This window comes from Cyclopterus lumpus, chromosome 15 (genome assembly GCF_009769545.1).
Source record: "Cyclopterus lumpus isolate fCycLum1 chromosome 15, fCycLum1.pri, whole genome shotgun sequence".
NCBI lineage: Eukaryota > Metazoa > Chordata > Actinopteri > Perciformes > Cyclopteridae > Cyclopterus > Cyclopterus lumpus.
In genome coordinates this window covers 6,808,512-6,823,168 of record NC_046980.1, presented here as the reverse complement: position 1 = coordinate 6,823,168, position 14,657 = coordinate 6,808,512, and the positions used below count along the sequence as shown (strand labels likewise).

The 14,657-nt window shown below is 43.5% G+C and overlaps 1 protein-coding gene across 3 annotated transcripts in view; it reads left to right on the top strand.

Moving 5' to 3' along the window:
- camkmt (calmodulin-lysine N-methyltransferase) overlaps nt 1-14,657 on the top strand; it is a 70,160-nt gene that overhangs the window by 52,118 nt on the left and 3,385 nt on the right. For all 3 annotated transcript variants that reach the window (XR_004611129.1, XR_004611130.1, XR_004611128.1), the window contains 3 exons: nt 10,136-10,195; nt 11,258-11,309; nt 14,317-14,381. The gene's annotated coding sequence lies outside the window, so the exon portion shown is untranslated. The remainder of the gene's footprint in view (nt 1-10,135; nt 10,196-11,257; nt 11,310-14,316; nt 14,382-14,657) is intronic.

The following is a 14,657-nucleotide window of genomic DNA, read 5'->3' as shown; positions in this document are numbered from 1 at the left end:
TGTTTACCTCCCTCACCCTATAACCTCCCCTCTATATTATGTCTTCCCCCATCTCCCTCAGCCCCTCTTCACCGAGATAGGGAATCTGGGTCTAATGTTTAAGGCATCAGTGCAGTCGTCGGGCAGACTCCTGGAGGCTCTCGTAGTGGATGTGATTTCTGTCTCACTCCTCTGTCACACACTCCCCCTTTCTGTCACTCTTCCTGAATATATCCTTTTCTCCCTCCCCCGTCACTTCCCTTCCTCTTTGAATTTTGATAACTCCCAGCTCACTGATGTGCCCACGGAAGTACAACACACACACACACACACACACACACACACACACACACACACACACACACACACACACACACACACACACACACACACACACACACGCACACACAAACAGGGGTAGACATGTTTTCTCCCAAAACAACCCTCACACACACATACCCGTGCACAAACATCACACTGACTCATAGTAGAGTGCAGTGTAGAGTCTTTTCTGAGTATAACTGATGACAGTCAGACGGTCACAGAACAAACTTTGTTTTTCTAAACGTGTGTGACTGACTGATCTAATCAAAGCACAGCTAACTAACTACACAGACTATTTCCTCACATGGTATTGATTAAAGATGAATCGAGTGAACAGGTACAGCCCTGGTCGGTTTAAAAGTCGATTTTTACTAATAAGAGGACTTTTACATCCCAGACCACATCTTTGGAAGCATTTCCATTTTTCTCTAAACTGATGTTGTAGACGTTTTGAAGTAAGCGTTGATCTGATCCTCATGGTTAAATAAGCAATGGTTCAGCAGTTATGGTTTGAATGCAGACAGTTAGTATTTGTCTTAGTATATGGAAGGACAATATGTGTATCATAATACACTCGCATGTTTGTTCTCGTTTCATTTGCAGATGGGAAATAAATTCAATGGAATTGACATTTAAATTACATTTATATAACTAGACAAGTTAAAAAAAGACACATGTTGGTGAGCAAATGAGCGATAAAGAAACTACAACTTAACATTATACGCATTATACATGCGTATAATGTGGAAGAATGCGGCAGAGCACTTACTTAGAGAGCAGCAGACCAACTGATACAGCAGGTACAGGTTACTGCCTTCCGCAATCACATTTATTTGGAGATGGGTCTTGTTTGAGAAGTGCTTTTTTAAAGTGTAGCCTACCAAGGGCACCGCTTTTTGTTGAAACAACTGATGTTTTTGATGTCAAATAGCGTGACACTTGCATTAAAATGGCTAGTCGGTTGACATTAAGTATCATCAAATCTCCCTCTCACAGGATACTGACAGTAAAACCAAAGTATAAAAGTGTTCACGCGCATTAAGCAGTTTGGATATTCGTTTCAATGAAAAACAAAACTAGCACAGACGTGGATAGTATAAAAATAAAGGAAGCAAAAAGAAAATATACATTGAAATGAATCGAATGATCGGCTGTTGCTCCTGGATGATTCGTTTTTTTTGTGTTTTTTTTCCATTTCACATCGGTTCTCATTCAAAGGGAAACACCACAGGTTGAAGGCAGGGAGGGGCTCAGTGGCAGCTGTCATGCTGTCCCATATCGTTGGATTCTCTTTCCCATGATCCAAGAAACAAGAAGCTCTCATCAATCGTTGTAATCTCAACTGTCCTCTTCCTGTCCTCCCTGCGCCCTTTTTCTCATTTCCTACCTTCCCCACTCTCTACACTGACTCCCGCCCCCTTTCCCATACTATCCCAACTCTTTTCTCCCTCTCTTTCAATCTCTGCTCTTCTCCAATCACCCCTTCTCTTTCTCTTCCCCCTGTCCTAATTGTTTATATACATTAACATTCAAGAAACTAGATAGCTTGGAGCAGGTGACACCCTGTAATTTGACATCCTTGCCTTTCTCAAAGGAAGGAGAGAGATGCAATCTGTGGCAATCTACATTGTGTGTGTGTGTGTGTGTGTGTGTGTGTGTGTGTGTGTGTGGCGTAATCTGGGGTTGTCACACGGCCCCATGCCACTCTCCGTATGCTAATCAATGAATGAAGCTCTGCAAAGCTCTCGTCTGCAAGCTAAACCCCACACCTCAGTGCTGATATGTCTATTAGCCACATGTCAAACTCCCTCTTTGTTGTTTCTGTCTCTCCCCACATCTCATTCCCTCCCCTCTCATTCGATCGTTCCTCCTCTCCGCCGAGGCTCTCTCGCTCCCTTCTTCCATTTCCATCTCCACACTTTATTTGACTTTGTTCCTTTTGCGCACTCTGCAGATGTCATTCCATCGAGTGTTCACTCTGCTGTGTGCAGGGAATGATGGCGATGGACACCGGTTCACGTCAAACATTGATATGACGTAAACAAGGATACCAGTGGCAGCTTGAGAACCCATTTTTTGACTCCCGCTGCGCTTCATATTTGAGTAAAAATGGAAAGATGCATACATTTGTATTTAGAGCTACTCCGGGTATTACGACTCTCATTATGTGTATCATTTATGCCATAAGGATGAACTATTTGATTATGTTGTTCATTCTGTACGCCTGACAACTTCTGCTTTTCTATCCATCCGGGGAGAGGGGTCCCTCCTCAGTGGCTCACGCTGAGGGTGTGAGGGTCCAAGGACACAGGGGTGTTGTATGTTGTACTGATTGTCAAACTCTATGAGGCAAGTTTGGGATTTGGGATATTAGTCGATACAAGCATAATTAAATATAATTCCCTAGAGTACATCACCCATTTTTGTGGTTTGTAATTGTTGGTATTAAATAAGAGGGGAGTTCTTGGTCTAATATGATTCATAGCATTATATAAAGGAACCTATAATATCAGGTTTGATGCTTGCACACTCAATAGGTATTGCATTCTTCAAATAAATGTATTATATTCACCTAGATTACTCCAAATGACAACGCTTTGGCTGTCCGTATGTGGTTCTATTTGTACATAATCAAAACACACCCTTTTAGATAATTTCAGACACAACCACAAGCTGCTTGGTCCTACTTGCTCTGCATATGTCATTGCTCTGCTGTTATAATATCACTCCTTCTGCAGAACTGTCCCTCTGCAAGATGCAGGAAAGGAGTCCGTCATGTACACAGACATGCTGACAGACAGGTAGAGGGGAGATAAAAATGAGGCATGGCCGTGCATTTGTCTTAATGCTTTTGCAAGCTTTAAGGCGGGATGACCGAGAGACAGACAGAAGGGCGTGGAACCAGGCAGACAGTTATAGGGGCAGTTAGACAGGCAGTCAGCCCTGGCATTTTGCAGCAGATAAGTAAGCTATCAGAGGAGGGGGATAAATAGCAGAGTAAAGATTGGTCCCGGCCCCCTCAGAGAGGAGCGGGGGGCCACAATGCAGGCGTGGTGGGCAGATAGCCCCCTGCTCTCATTATACTCTGCCTAATCCAAAACGATGTTTACTCAGAGAGAGAGAGAGAGAGAGAAGGGCCACGCTTATCGAAGCCCTGCACAGTCCTCCAAGCGTGTGCGTTTGTGTGTGTGTGTGTGTGTGTGTGTGAGAGAGAGAGAGAGAGAAAGAGAGAGAGTGTGTGTGTGTGAGAGAGTACGTGTTAAAATGAGCCTATTCCAATGGAAAAAGGGATCAGGAGTGTCTCCAAGGCAGACTCTGTTGGCTAGAATGTCGATGCTTATCGCACATTGCCCGGCTCTTCTGGTGAAAGGCGAATAGGCTATCTAAACTGCCTATTCACAGCGTGTGTATTTACCATACCGGCTGGGCAGAATGGTCATTTCGTAATTGCTATTATTATTAACACACTGCTATTAATAGTTCAAGCTTTTTTATAAAATCTCACCTAATCTGATTCATCAGAGGATGGCGATCCTCAAAGGCCACAAAGCATTTCACTTTTTTTGATTTTGAAATACTAGGATATTAATTCCGTGATATTTGTTCTTCATCCCTTTTGGCTTGCGTTTGCACTGCAGCTTTTCATCTCCCGACGACCTGACTGCAGTCGGCACTTCTACTTAATATACTGCGCGGCTTCTAAAACGCCGCATGGTGCTTTTTGATCCTAGTGATACTGTTCAAACGTGGTGTGCCCATCTTCTCGCTTTACATTTCCTGTTGTAGATTGATGTTGCTCTGTATGATAACGGATATCAAAATGTATGTTCCAAAATGCACAGCAGACTTTTGACGACAGAGTCTAATCTGTAAAAGTGTAACCCTTTACAAAGTACCATATTATTTAAGTATCAGCGTTTTTTTCAGTTTGAAACCCCTCAACTACAAGTGGTAACACAAACGAGATGCAACAACCAGCTCTCTCATGCCTCACCATGGTGCCTCGTATGCAAGCACATGCACACACACTCTCGAACGCACACACCGCCGTACACTCTCTTCTTCAATCCCTGTCTTTCTCAATCACATGCACACCTCACACTCTGTGGTCTTGTGAACTGTGTGTACCCTGTCTAGGCTGGCCGAGGTAATCCCGGGCCTCCGCTAAAGTAGCCGTGTGAGAGGACAGATTGTCAGTTGATCATGGCCAGGCGAGAGTCTTATCCCTTATTGGATCGGCCATGGAGGAGGCTTAGGAATTATCTGAGGCCTCGCTTAATGTGGAGACGGATCACCGCCAGAGAGCCACGGAGCCTGAAGACACGCTGGGCCGGAGGGCAGAGAAAGACACTGTGTGTGTGTGTGTGAGTGTGTGTACGAAACCAACAAACAGGTGTGTGTATCAGTATGTCGTGGTGATAGAAACGTGTGTGTGGGTGTTTGTGTGTGTGTGTGCGTGCGTTCCAGAAGCAACATCATGGCCCACTTAACCCCATCTTGACACATCTCTCTCCCCTCCCATAGTCGATTTTTTTTTTTTGCCATCCTTTCCCGTTCTCCTATTACACTCCTCTCTTTCCCATTCCTCCTCATCCTCCTTGTCACTCCTCCCCCTGCCTCTATATCACTCCTCCTCCTCCCGCTGCATCTTCGTCCCGCTGACCCCCTTTTTCTTTCTTCTCCCGCCATCCTTTCTCAGCCCATCTCCTGAGCCCCATCTTTGGTTTTCTTTCATGTCCACACTGCTTTACCTCCTCCCTCTATCCCCATCGCCCCTTGCTGTACCTCCCTATCCCTCACTACACCTCACTACACCTTCCTCCTCACTGCTCATCTGCACTTTTTAGAATGGCTCCCATTCTCCTCATTCACACTGTTTGCGTTCCTCTTCACTCTTCTAAATCATCTCCTTCTTCTTTCTCGTATCTTCCTGCTTCTCCTCTGGCTCTTTTACTCATCCTATCCTTTCAATAGCGCGATGCAGCAGCATCCTGTCCTCAGCAGGAGACCTGACCGAGGCTGATGAAAGACGGGCAAAAAAACAGACATTTTATTTTACAAAGATAAAAGAAACAGAGCAAAATTGCTTGCTTTGTTAAGGAACACTGTTGACCAACACCTCGTATCTCAGAGCCCTCCAGTGTCACTGTAAACACAGCATCTGGCATCAGTGCTACTTATCAGTCTCATATGTAAACTGACCTTTGTGATGATTGTCAGACACCATTTAGAATATGTCAGACCTGTAATGACCATTCAGACTGCAGGAATAGGTTTTTAACGTTGTAGACATTTAAAAGTCTTAAACACATCGTCAATGTTGCTTTCAGCACAAACTCACATAAGCAGAACTTTTTATCTTTGGCTGTGTAAAATGAATTATTGGTACCAAAGACTGAGTAGTAGCCTTGTCTCAATTACTATTATCTGAGTTATTTTAGACCTCTTAAATAGTACCGGGATCCCCCTTCAGATATTAGAAATAGCCTTTTAGCTAATTCCATCCCCGCTGTCTGATCCCGGAGCTTTCAAAGGCCATGGATCCCTCAGGAAGAACAGGAGCAGGTAGGCAGGGAGAAGGCTACCCTGATGACCGGGTTACCGTTCTTAGCCTGCAGCCACGGCGGCCTCAAACCTGGATAAGCAGCAGAAAACGGAGGGATGGGTGGATAATTCCATCCCTGTGCATGAGATTACTGACAGCTACTGAGGCCAGATTAGCGCAGCCATAAACCGTGGAGTTCTAAGGGTCACCCCTGGGTTACCAGGATGTGGAGGGTTTAGGACCATGACATTAAACAGTAGATTCAAAGGGTATAGCTGCAACCAAGAAATGTGATTGGTTCAGATGGCCTCCCACCCCCACCCCCCCAGTACGGTTCACATCAAGAGAAACGGGGACAGCATGCGACTACCGGAAACTCTCTTGGCTTGTGTTCAACTTTGCATCACATATTATGCCATACTATGAAAAAAAGATTCATGTTTATCGTGAAAACATCCTAAGCAAGTTTGGCATATACAATAAACAGAAACGGAGATTTTAATTTAAATCTATAATTGTTGAAAAATATCAGTCAATAAAGCAGAAACTGCACAGAAGGCCATACTTCATTTTAATATTCTACATGGGCAGAAAACCACTTTCACATTTAAGTCATAAAACCTGCACAATATTTTAAAGTAATATGTCTTTAACATGAAATTGGTGTGACTAAAGTTATACAGTACATGGATACAATTTGACTCAATAATAGTAATAATAATAACAATAATAATAATATTAATGCTACCATAGCGGGCAACCACATGAAATGACTTTACTCCCTCCAATTGCAGATCTCTTATATTTGCCGATTGGCAGTGCAGAGACTAAAGTGGGCTTGGAGTTAGCACAAGTGACTGGTTAGATTGCGGTTGAAAGAAAAATAAATCCTGAATGCAGGTATATATGTTTGAGTAGTGTGCAGCCGTATGGCACAGTAGCATAAATAAGCCACTAAAAAATAATCGGCAAATCTCCTCATGAACACATGCAACAAACATGCAAAGCCATACATGGTGTATGAGTACTTTTAAAAAAGGGGAAGAATCTCACAGGGTTTAAGTTATTCCTAAAAGGAACAGGAGCAACCCAGCAGCAATGTTTCCAGCACAAAGCACCAATAAGCTTCACATATGGTTTTCGGGGTAACACCATTGACAAGGTTTAGTGCCTAGAACAGATAACTGTATTAAGCTGATACACACATAAACACACACACAAACACACACACACACACACACACACACACACACACACACACACACACACACACCTAGACTGCTTCCTTTCCTCATCTAGTAATTGAAGGTGAGAAATAATTTCATTATCCTCAGGAAGAGTAATCTGCTCTCTACTCCTGATCCCTTCATTTCCTACAGTGCACCTCGACCTGGGAGGCTAAAACACACACACACACACGCAAATACACACACACACACACACACACACACACACACACACACACACACACAGTTGCTATCACCCTGGGCTATTAATGCTATTGGAGTTGGGGATTAACAATCAGAGTCACATATGCTTTACAAAGCTTTATTACTTAGAGCTGTCTGTCTTGCTCTGTCTCACACACTTGCATGTGTTCACACACTCACGCACATGCGCATGCACATGCACATACACACACACAGCCAAATAACTTTGTATTGAAGAAAGTTCATCTGAAACACGCCCTCGGTATAGGTTTGAAAACATGGCAATACATCTCAAGTTGAGAACTTTACACAAATGGTATTGTGCACAGAGTTATCTTCTAATCACATATGGCCTTGAGGCATCTTGGTTGAACAGAATCCTTCTTGGCATGCGTCGACACCCTGAAAGGAAACGATCTGGAAGAATGGTAGAGTGCAGCTTTGTCCGAAATCTCTCCCTGAAACCTTTTCCTTTCAGCTTTAGGGATGATGTTGCACTCACTCCGCAAACCAAATGAGATGCCACTCATGACTTGGAGTCAACAGCAGGCTGAAAACCAAATGAAGCTGCAGATGAGAGCGTGGGGGACATCTATTTTTCATTCTTCATGCTCGTGTTGTTGAGTGGCAGATCACAACCATTTTAATGTTGCATTACCACCCTCTACTGTTCATCTGCCCAAGATGTTTTGGGTGGCCCTTGATGTCAAGTGTCATGGTGACACACATCTGTGTACACAGAGGGGAGGGGCTACACTGTCATTTCACAGGGCAAAGGTGTGTCGTGGGACACCATTACATTTAATGTGAACATGCAATCACAAGGGGAGGGGTCAAAGTGAAGGGGAGAATTAGGATGCAGCTTAAGACGCACAATACCCCACACATGCACTTATTCTAGAGGATTAACAGCGAATGAATATGCTCCGTTGTCGATGCTCAGTCCTGCAACAGAACAGAGCTGATTGGTGAATACATATTTATCAGGGTTTGTTCTGTACCTGTAGTGCAGTAGCCCCTTTAACTACAATGTCTATTAAAGGCTTCTTGTTGTCACCAAATCCCTTGACCAAGACCAAAACCAATAGTCCACACCGTTGCACTGGGTGACATTTTATTGTTCCTGCAGCACTGGACTCGTTATTTTGTAATCAATATCGATTGCATCTTTTTGCTGCTGGAAGTATTCACTTTTGCACCGAATGTTTATTAATTTACGGCTGAAAATAGTCTCCAACAAATGCACTATTTATTCTTATTTAAGTAATGTTCTGTGTCCCAAAACTACAATGCACAACAAATCCACCGTAGATTAAAAAGAGACAAACAAATACAGTGTTGGTGTTGAACTCAATGGGATTCATTGATTTAAAAAAAAAAAAAAAAGAAATAGAATGACGCCAGCTGTATCCACTAAACACATACTAGAGGAGAATGAAATATCTTTACAAAAAATATTACAAAGACTACAAATCCAGAAATATCAGATAAAATAAAACATGTATAACAACAGACAACACTTCTTGACATAATATCCAATTCCAAATGTCACCTTATTTAAGCCTTACATGCCTTGACACTCTCTAGACACACAGTATAGCTACTCGGGCTATCGTGTGTGTGTGTGTGTGTGTGTGTGTGTGTGTGTGTGTGTGTGTGTGTGTGTGTGTGTGTGTGCGCGTGTGTGTGTGCGCGCGCGTGTGTGTGTGTGTTGTGTGTGTGTGTGTGTGTGTGTGTGTGTGCGCGCGCTGTCTGGCAAGACATAGAAAGCGTTTTTTTTTTTTTTTTTTCTAATGGGGAAAGGAATATTTGGACATTTTATCAATAGGCATTATTAAATCCTGCTTGCCTGAGCTAATCTTGGTGGACCGGATGAGAGCGGAAAGAGAGAGTGAGAGAGCGAGAAGGAGAGTGGGAGAGATAGACACAGAGAGGGAGAGTGAGGAGCAGTGATGTCTGCCCCATGAGGTGAAGAGAGACCGCCTGTAAGCCGCTTATTATATCGACTACCACCTTTTCTCTCTCCTCCTCCAACCCTCCCGCCCTCCCCAGTTTCTCTCGTTAACTCGCCTCATTTTCTATCTCTGTCTCCCTCCCTCGCTTGATTTCTCCACCTCATTCTATATCCCTTCATTCTCTTTTCTCAACAACTCCTTCATATAAGCGCACACACACACACACACACACAGATGCACATGTGCACACAAATGCACACAGGCGGCGCCAAGTCGAACCTTCTTGTTCAATGCCAGAAGCGAAAAGCTGAAGTTTTATTCAAATGAATGTTTACTTCTTCTACTGCCAATGTGTGTGTGTGTGTGTGTGTGTTTGAGAGAGAAAGAGAAATAGCACCAAGTATGCAAGTGCGTGTGCGTTAGTGTGTGTTACATGCACGGTAGAAGGAGAAGGGCTGACAGTAGGTGATAAGCCAGACAGGCCTGCACGCTGTGATTATCACCCACCCGACCCCCTGTCACACACACACACACACACACACACACACACACACTTGCATACACAGTGCCCAATGAGAGAGTGTGTTGCTAGGATTTAGGATAGACAGACGGACCGACAGACAAACCGAGACAGGGAAGCCTTGATCACAGGCAAGGTGGAAAACACAAGAGAAGCAAATGAACACAGGACTGGAAAATACAATGCATCCAATTATGTTTCACTGAACACTCAATTGTTTTTATATAAATATTACGGTGTTTTGATGTTGAGACACTGGAATCAAAGCACTTTGTCACACCAGCGATGCTACGAATGCCCGAAATAAAGATCTGTGCGGAAATGGATAAACATCAGTTGGTAACTGAGTCTCTAACTCTCCCTTGGTCTCTCTCTGATTTAGGTGTGTGCCGTCTGAAGAGGTGATGGCTCATTACTGTCTGCGGAAACGTCACATGTTCAAGTGAGTGTTCCTCTCCTTAAATCCACTCGCACCGAGGAGACGAGGACTAACAGCTGAGGTTAATGACACAGATCAGAATCTACATTGTTTTTTTTTTTGAAGTTGTGTTTAAGTTCAGCAAGTCTTTTAGCATTGCTGTGATCCTTCTTGACTGTTAGGATGGTTTCACCATCGAAAATTCAAGGAGATATTTTACCTGCTGGAAATATTGAAACGTGTCGGATCGTAAACGAACGAGACAATCGGAAGATATTTGGCAGCTGCATGACGGGAAAAGGCTTTATGATACAATTCAATAAAAAACGGGCATTATTCTTCCTGCACAAAACTTATTGAAAGTATTGCGTTTGTTGTAAGAACAGATGGTGGACCAGTGCCGGATCCCTCTGATTTAGATCTGACCGGGACCCCGGTGTACACGCCTGGTTCCTGTGTCGTTCTGTACCTTCATGCAGCGCTGTGTTGTCCTGCGTTGCTCTTTCGCCGGCGCTCGTCTGCTGAGCGCCGGCCTGCCCTGCGGCACGGTGCTGAAAAGCACCCAGGCACCTTTTGATTCCACTCAAGGTGGAACGTCACCCTTTGATTTCCTGTTTTAACATTCAAGAGGCGGGAGGCGAGGAAGAGAGGAGGTATTGATCAGAGCAGCATAGTGAAGGTCAGCAGGAGAGGGAGAGAGGCAGAGAGGGATGAAGAGGACAGGGGTAGAGATGGAGGAGAGGGAGATGAAAGGAGGAAGAGGATGGAGAGAGGGGTTGATTGAGCATGCAAGCTACAGGACTGTGTGTGTGTGTGTGTGTGTGTGTGTGTGTGTGTGTGTGTGTGTGTGTTTTCTCAGATTCCCGCTGATTGAGCTTGTGCTTCTCAATGCTCAGTATTCAGCTTTCAGGTTGATGGTTGAATTGATATTTCTTGCCCCGCTGGGTTTACTGTGTGTGTAAGTGCATGTGTTTGTATGATAGTGTGTGTGTGTGTGTGTGTGTGTGTGTGTTGTGCTCCTGTGTGCTAAACTGCTAGGTTTGGCCTCAGCAAGGTGAATCTCACTCCCACTCTTCTGTCTCTTAGGGGTGCAGTGTGTGAGTTAGGAGGAGGTATGACTTGTCTTGCTGGACTCATGGTAAGTCACCTACACACAAACACACACACACACACACACAGATAAACAAATAACTGCAGGAGAAGTGGCTTGTCTTCATTAATGAAATTGACCTTCACCAATCAATACGCAAGCCGTATCCATACCTATTCATATACATATCATTTATTCAAATGTGTGCACGCACGCTCTTTACCCACAATAAACTCACAGTAGGTCACATGTCATCTCTTTGGTTTTTCCCACCAAATTCACAGAACTTATGCCTGTGATTGTTCCCCTACTTGTTGAATAAGTCTTACAATCCAGGGTGTATCCATAGTAAGCCTCCCAAGTGTGTGGTCTACGAGTTATTTACAACATCTATTAGTGCTTACATCAGCTCTTAAGTCTAATGAACAATCTATCAGTACAACCTAATCACAATTGGTTGTTAAGTACCTAACTTCTGCTTGAGATTCTAACAACCTGGAGCTTTTAACAGCATTGTTTAAAGTAAAAGTAAGTTAAAGGTGCATTGTTTCTTATTGCAGTGGAGTTAATTACAGAAGAAATAACAAAAACTGCATCCTGTCCATGACTTGATTACTCTGGAGTAATTGATGACACTTTAATAACTGGGACAAATATCAACACTTGCTCAGCAAACTTTGACTCTTTGTGTCACGTTCACACATTTCATTTATTACAGCATGTAAAGCTTATAGTTTTTTTTTTTTTTGTCAACTAGCTTTAATTATCTTTCCCGTTTGAATTATACTGGTCAAACACATTCCTTAATTGTTAATATGACAACAGTATTTGCACCCTTTTGCTGGTGTGTTTTATGTTTAATTGAGCAACGCAGACTCAACTAAGCTCATTCTTGAAATGCAATATTAACCATTTAAGGTCAATCGGGCCTTGAGGCTTAATGATAACGGCTCCGAGCAGCATTTTAATTGTCTCAGGAGAAACATTCAGCAAGTAACTTCAGATGTCATTAATGTAGATATAAGATACAATACTTCTTCAATATGCTCACTTTTCAGCGAAGGAATTTGCATAATGAATCTCCCTCACATTTGACCAGAATCGCACAGTAATAATAATTTCAAATGTAAGACACACCGCTCATACTGCAACAATGTCATTTTATATTTGAGGTATTTAGATTAAAAAAATAAAACAGAACCAATGTTCAGATGTGAAGACAGTTATTCTGAGTAATAGAATCATTTTTCTATCCGATACAGTGAATATAATATGCTCTCTCTTTATTTCTACGAGAACACTCACACAATCAATCAGACCACCTAAATAGACCACCTGAGTATTTTCTCCTAGCATTGGGTATTGAAAGCTGTATTGACACAGCACACACGCGCACACGCACACACACACACGCACACTGACACCCTCAGATATACCTCAGTCGGTGAGCCATAGGGTTTATTAGCCAGGGTCTTAAGGGCCCCTCCACATAGCAGGCGTCAGTGTCCCATCGATCTGCTGGATGCCATTCTGTGTGTGTGTGTGTGTGTGAGAGAGAGAGAGTGTGTGTGAGCCTGGTTTTATCTCTGGCAGTCAATACACCATGTTTGACATTGGTGGCTTGAGATGGAATCCTTCCTTCACACCTCTCCTTCTCCTCATCCCTCCGTCATCCGTCACCGACACCGCTTTCAACTTGTTTCCTCTGACGTGAACTGTTCATTATTTATTCCTGTAGTTGTTGACTATCCAACCTTCCTTCCACGCTGCGCTTTTTCATTCATTCACCCCCTTCCTTGAAACACCATGGTCTGCGTTTAAATGATAACTTCCCCTCAGGTATGCTTTTTGGCTTGATATCGGATTACGTACTTCACGGCGGCAGACAGATTTTGGCATTTTGATAACATTTGACATTTCAATCAAGATGTTTGTGGGCATTTGACAGAGCCTGACTCTGCATGTATGTACAGTGGAGGGTTGTTGCAGCATTCGGCTCCAGATCTTTCAGCTCGATGCTCGGGTTCAGCCCGGAGGTCCCTTCCTCCATTTGAGCAGATGGTGGGACGCACAGCATTCAGTGACCCCTTCACACACCCTTCAGGGCCTTGACATGTGTGTGTGTGTGTGTGTGTGTGTGTGTGTGTGTGTGTGTGTGTGTGTGATCTGTTTGGAAATATTCATCCACTTGATATGCTACATAATGTATTTTCCATATGCCATACAAGTCAAGATTACATTGAATCAGCCATACAGGATTTGTGCATACCAACACAATAGCTACTTGCACTTACACTCACCCATACACACACACACACACACACACACACACACACACACACACACACACAAACACACTCCTTAACAGAAATTGACAGCCTGACACACACTTTCTGATATAAAAAAGAGGCATCTGCAAAGAAAAGAGAATGTGAAATGATGAGGTTATAGTAAAGCACACACCTCTCTATCTATATCTTCCTCACACAGCGGAGCACAAAGCTTTCTATCCATTCCCCCGTCTCGCTCTCTCTCCCTCTCTTTTTCTTCGTCTCTCACAGTCTGCACCGCAAAGTTATATGAAGGGCATCAGGCAGGCCCGGCGAGCCGAGTGCAGAGTGACAGCGGCGAACGGGAGTGATGGCTCGGGCCGATAAACACCCAGCGTCAAATGAAAAGGCTCTGCGCTTTGCCATCATCCCCTGTCACAATGCAATTACTGAACAGAGTGATAGCAAGATAGCAGCCCCCACCGCTAGCCACAATGATAAAAGTATTGACTGATTGATTGAATGATTAAATAATGCAGACATAAAAATGGGGTGAAGATAGAGAGGGAAATGGCAGGGAGGAGAGGGAGCAATAGAGAGAGAGAGTACGGCGGGCTGGGCTGGGCCCGGGCTGCCAGAAGTGAAGCTTTGTAGATATGGTTATGTCATTATTGTGTGTGTGTGTGTGTTCAGATGTTTGCTTCATCTAAGGGCGCTTTTGGTTTTGTTCTTTTGTTCCGTGTTGTGTCATTTCTCGGTCTCTTTCCTGTCTCTCTGTCTCTCAGGTTGCCATTTGTGCTGACGTGAGGGAAGTTCTGCTATCAGATGGGAACGAGAAGTCCCATTCAGAGTATCCTTTCATCATCTTCTCTCCTCTTTTTTTCCCTCTCTCCCTCATTCCTCCAACTCACACTTATTTATATGCATTCATATGGATTTATTTATGTGAAAACTTTTGTCTTTGTTTTTTTTCTTTTTATCGGGGTTTCCAGTTAGACAATATGTTTGTCTGTCTGTGCATTCCTCTGCATAACAATCATGTGAATGTTCATAGAGAGGCGACTTCAGGACATGTAACATGGTACATTTATATGATCTAGATTACAAAAGTTAATTTAGTGTGCAA